We start from the raw sequence: 6,056 nt of genomic DNA, 5'->3' as shown, positions 1-6,056 counted from the left end.
AAATGTGTGTGTGTGTGTGTGTGTGTGTGTGCTCTTGTACAGCTATCTTTGTGAAGACCAGCTTGAGCCTGCAACCCATGGAGTGAGGACATTTTTGGGAAAGTGAGGACATTTTGGACAGTCCTCACTTTGTCACTCCCCCTTTAATAGACTGTTTGGGGATTAAGACTTGGTTTTAGGGTTAGGGTTAGAATTAGGTTAGATTAAGGGTTAGGCATTTAGTTTGGATGGTTAGGGTAAGAGGCTAGGGTATGAATTATGCCAATGAGCGTCCTCACTAGTACAAACGTATGTGAGTGTGTGGAGTACAAGCTCACTGTCCTGGTAAATCGCACTGTACCAGTTTCTACCACTTTCTCTCACTGACGTAGTATCTTTATAGACAGTCTATGTCTCAACAAACGCGTTTTTGGCTGAATGCACACAGACCTACATAAAAACTCCTCCCCTGTGCATAGACAGGTAAAACATTCCACCTGCCCTGACCTCACAGAACGTGCATTGAACCATTGAGGCGTGAGATGCTTTATGGTCAATAAATGGAAGGTGTGATGGTTATTTCGCTTTTTTTCCTTTGGCCCTTTCCCTCTTGGGAAAAGGCTAAAAAACGACTCTGAAAACTAACAGAGAATGTGAAGGAACAACCACCTACACGCCTGAAATCTTGGTCAGCACAGTCTCAGAAGAGCGTAGGCGTGTTTGTGGCACGTATGTCTGCGTACATGCCTTTAACTGTGCCCTGTCGTGTAAGGGACCGTTGAGAAGCCAGGCATTATTCTTATTGGAGTTGGCAGCATGATCGGTCCTGTCATGATGATTATGATCAAACTCTCCTTGGCTGAAATTCAGCTCTCACTCATCCAAACCCGACCTTACATTTCAAAGGTCTTGAGGAGAAAAATTAGGGTCCCTATGACAACAATGAAGAACATTTTGTTGATGATCACACGCCTGGAAACGCAGAACATGTGACCACACGTGCACACTGGGCGTGCATGTGGTGATGTAAACAGGAAAGTTTTGGTTGTTGGCTGCAGATTGCCTGAATAATGGCTTGTCTCCTATGTAACAACATGGTCAGCAACGCTTATAATAGATCATCCATGTTGCATTCTACTCAGGTATGTGACAGGACGAATCAGGGAAGGCTACATCGTGACTGAAACGACCCGATTAGCAAGAAGTTGTGAGAGTTTGCATCATAGTTTCCTAACATCTCTGCTTCTGTGCGTCCAGACTAAAAATGGACCATCAGCATTTCCAAACTTAAAAACTCTGCTGTAGTATGGACGTAGTGGTGTGGATGTAGTAGTGTGGATGTAGCCTGTGTGATGTATCTGTTTATTCATTCTGCACTGTGTGGTTCTGCTGTGAGGGCTCCACAGAAACTTGTGTAATCTTTGCCACTACCAGCGTCCTGGAACTTATAACCAAAGCTGTGATAGGTTGACAGATCACGGCATGCGATCAGCGGGGAAATTAATTAGCTTTTTAACAGCAAATAGACATAAATCCTTTATGATTTCCGAAAACAGGAGCGAGGAAAAGTGAGATTGTGTGCTCAGAGCCGTGCCAAATCCGATTTAAGTCCTCTGGGCCTTGATACTCCAGCTACTCAGCACAGGGCTGTCGTTTCCTCAAGCTATTTCACACCCAGATAAATGGCTGAGCGGCTGTCATGATTTAACCAAGAGGAACATTGCATTTTCCTGTCATGATTTGCTGCACTTCAGGAGAGTAAAGAGGCGTGCACGCTGGAGAGAGAGTCTCAGGTGTGACGGGGAAATGAAACTCATGGATTGTCCCGAGTAAACGGACATGAGTAAATCCAGGAGAGCAAACCAGCAGTGGGGCCGAGGTTGTGCTTCAGCACGGGACTGATCTCTGAGTCCTGCAAACCTGTCGTCCATCTCATGAATTCATCTGTCGATAAAGTAGCCAGAGAGCAAAAGTCAGCAGTTTGTCAGCTGGCCAATGAGCCACCTCGATTTGTCCGTCAACTGACCAGCCTCTGCTGCAACAGCCCTACAGGGTGCAGTTGTTTTTTTACGTCTTCTCTCTGTCTGCCTCTGGCAGTGGGTGACGTGCTCCATCTTACACAGTTGGTCTAAAGTATCACTTACTCAATTCTTTTTTTACTAGGCTATCACTCAGCGGGACTGTGAGGCACAGGAGCCATCCAGTCAGGTTATATCCCCATCCATCCCCCTGATTTCATTACCCTCCCTCCTTTCCTGTGCTTTGCTTTGCAGTTCCCAAGATTGCTCGCTAACACATTGGCCTAACCCACAGTTGAATAATCACACCCCTGCAAAAGTGAGATAAAAATGCATCTGTTTTTTGAACAAAAACTAAATAAATGCAGGGAAAAATGAACAGTAAATCGAAGTCTTAGTAACCCTGAGCACTTCATAAACCTGTGAGCATCTTCCACAGTCCTTGAAGGATGTCACGAGGTGGATTTTACAAAGAAAACATCCACGGTACCTGGTTCGCAAAGATGATCCACTTTCCGATGACAAGGTTTTCCTTCAATATGTGTACACTTTGTGTAACAATGAACCTGAGCTGAAAAAGATTTTAAAAAAGAACCTTAAGAAGAAAACAGGGAGTTCATTCTTCTCATTGGTCTTAAAGGGGCACTCGCCCTATTTAACACATGAGTAAGAATAAGAAGTTGGTTTGATGAAGTTATGGGTGTTTGACTTTTAATGAAGGAATAATTGATTTGTGGGAATAGTGGCGTAGTGTTGGACCCAGAGACGTCTAATACCTGTTTTACATGGAAATTAGAAGGAAACTGAAAAGCTCTCTCCGCTTGCCGTCATGCAAGTGTTTCACTTTGAAAGATAAAAAGAAAAATTGCTGCTGCACGTGGTTCCTGAAATGTAAAAAACAATATCTAAACATACATTCATGGCTATTTGTGTGACAACATCTGGAAGTTTGACGTAGGTCATAACATTGTACTAAAAAAGGTTCAGCATCAGCATCTATAGAAATGAACATGTTCACCCAGGTGTTTTGTTTCCAGCGCTGCCGACTGGAGCAGGGAACCAATAAAACCTGTGTCTACTGCAGAGCCAGATGACAGTGGGTGTTAGTGGGTTTTCTAGATTAGTGTGAAAGGGGCTTCAAAGTCAATATATCTCTGTCTTTGCTACTTCAATTTTGACTTTCCTTACTTTAACTTGTCTCCCAGATTTATGGAAGACTAATTCCTTTAAAATGGATTATTCCCTAATGAAAAATCAATTCAGTTCCCGATAACTAAAACCAAATTACATAATTTTCTGGGACCTTCCTATGAATTAGATAATGATAGGATAAGAAATGTATTTATTAGTTCCACCATGGGGAAGTGTTGCATGTAATAGCATAAGAGAATAAACACTAAAGGTAATAACATAGGTAAAATATACAATATAAACACAAAGGAAAATAAAAGCTAGGACTATGACCAGAGATGTATTATTCATAGATTTATTCATATCAGATCCTTTCTGTGACCTTATAGGGAAATATAGAACCTGCATAATATTTCTGTAATATTTGTATTCCCTCTTTAGAATTGCAGATAAGGCCATAATCATTTCTTGTTCACTAAAAACACTCAGCAGTATCCACACTTACTAATACAAGTTAAACAATCCTCGTCATGGAAACAGTCAAACTCAAAAAAAGGCTGGTGAATAATGACCATGATAAAACACACACACCACACACACATGGAGATAAGTGAGAGCAGAAGCATAATGTGGCCTCTTACTGTAGAGCTCATTTCTCCTGTTACATGACTAATGACATGCATATAATTCAATCTTTATTCTAATGCAAATCCCACATCTTTCTAACTGTCCGCTGGCCTCATTGTGCATTCAGCATCTCTAACACCAAGGGACTGGAACATTCAGTCGCCCCCCCCCCTCAGAACCTGCTGCACGACACCACCAGCATGAAGGAACGGAAACTGATCACAATCACACAATCCCTTGGGCTATGAAGCAAAGACAGTATCGGCCTCAGCAACAGCGAAGGTGTGACACAGTCATGACCTCACTCCCAGTGGTTTCTGCAAGGACCTGCAGAAATGTTATCTCTGTTCCTTTGATTTCCATATTGCAGTGTGATAGCGTAGAACGGATCTTCCTTTCCTGTTATTCTCATCAGATATTTTCCTACAGAGTCAGTGAGCTTTGCAGACAACCAGTAGTAATGAAAATCTGTCCTCTGGGGACATTTTTTCAAGTTAAATAATACATGAAGGTGAACCTACACAACCTCAATGAAATAATGGTGGATGTTTTCTTGTTGCTACCATGGCTCCATCCCCGGAGCATGACTGCACAGACACAGATTTATTCCATTTGGGTTATATCAGTGTATCACAGGCTGAACAAATAAAAACCACCATGAACATCTATAGAAAATTCAGTCCCTTTCCCCCTGAAGTGTCTTAACTTATGCTCATGCAATTTTCTCCCTGTGTGCCATATGGGAAAAAAATCTGTTTTCTATGAACAGCTCCAGATCTAGAAAAATACGAAATAGCAAATGTAAATCTTTTAAAGTGGGCGAGAGGGAGCAAAGCCAGTACCACTCCCAACATACCTGTCAGCCACATTATATTTACGTATGAGGGGTTTATGACTCCACACAGACGGACATATTGTATTTCTATTGTCAATGCAGTCTAACCCAGTGAATGTGAGCTATTACAATGGTTGCTGCCATCTGCTTCCCTCTTTCTACTGCCGTTTCTAATAAGAAACAACAATGTGTTGACTCAGCTCAACAAACCATAACAACTCATTTAACAAGAAAATAATTGACCAAAAACTTGAAATCCAAAAATAGAAGAGCTTGTGCAAGTCAGATTGTGCAAACTGTTCCCATCAAGAGACTGAAAGTGGAAATGAACTTTAGTTATAAAAACATATTCCACACACGGGACTCTGCTATTGCGGCTGTTTATTTGATTTACTCAGGTAAACCATATAAAACAGTTGCCCCTCTCTGGTCATTATAAGGCTCGGGGGATGAACATGCTTTATTAATATGCTATAAGAGGAGAAACAACTCCATTGAAAATTAAAGTATATTGTACAAAGTCCCTCAGGAGAAAAATAAACTGTTAACACTTAAAGTGATAAATCATCTTTGGACATGGAAACAGCATGAATGTGATATCAGAGTGTGATATCAGTAAACACATAGGTGAGATATTGAAGTCACTTCTGAAGATACAATACATCTTGGTAACCTTTCAGAAATTATATTTAACCCATTCCAGGGATACAAGTGTTTGTCTGACAGTCTCTCAGTTTGGTCTATGTAAATATATTTCAGCAGCTATACTACTATTTCATTACCATGAAGATTTGGTTCAGATATTGGACTGATTGATATGATATTTCCCAAAGTAAATTCATAATGAATTCTTATCCCCTGACATTCCTGCCAGCGCCACCAAGAGGTTCTTAATTGAGGATCTGAGTTAAATATCTCAACAACTGCTGCTGATTAATGTAAAGCAAAGGGACGTACAAAGAAAGCGAACTGAATGAGCTAAAGATAAACAGTTTGTTAACATGTTAAACAGCATTTTAAGGACTGGAGGTGTTTTCCTCAGTGTTCCCTACCACAGAAACCTGGAAACCCACAGAAATCTGGCAACCTCAGAGTTTCAGACAGACTTCCTGCTCAACTGTTTAAGATGAATTAATTGAGCTTTTCTTAAATTGAATTAAAATTGAAGATTGAATTAAAATTAAAGCTTAGTAATTAAATGGTAATTACTAGGAATAAAATTCACACCAAAATAAAATTGCACTGAGCTTCATCAAGATTTTATTCTATTTTATCCAAAAAGATTTTCCTCTCCAGGATACACAGAGACATCATTTTCTGCTGTCTCGCTTTAGCTCATTTAATTTCATTGTGTTGAATTTTATGTAATTTATTTTTCCTTCAATGTCTTAATTTAATATGCATTCACTTATTATGTTATAATTATTTTTATTCTTTTTTCTTTTATAATTAAACTTCAATCCGTC

This window comes from Paralichthys olivaceus, chromosome 14 (genome assembly GCF_024713975.1).
Source record: "Paralichthys olivaceus isolate ysfri-2021 chromosome 14, ASM2471397v2, whole genome shotgun sequence".
In the NCBI taxonomy this organism is placed as follows: domain Eukaryota; kingdom Metazoa; phylum Chordata; class Actinopteri; order Pleuronectiformes; family Paralichthyidae; genus Paralichthys; species Paralichthys olivaceus.
Note: the sequence above shows the minus strand (reverse complement) of the source record.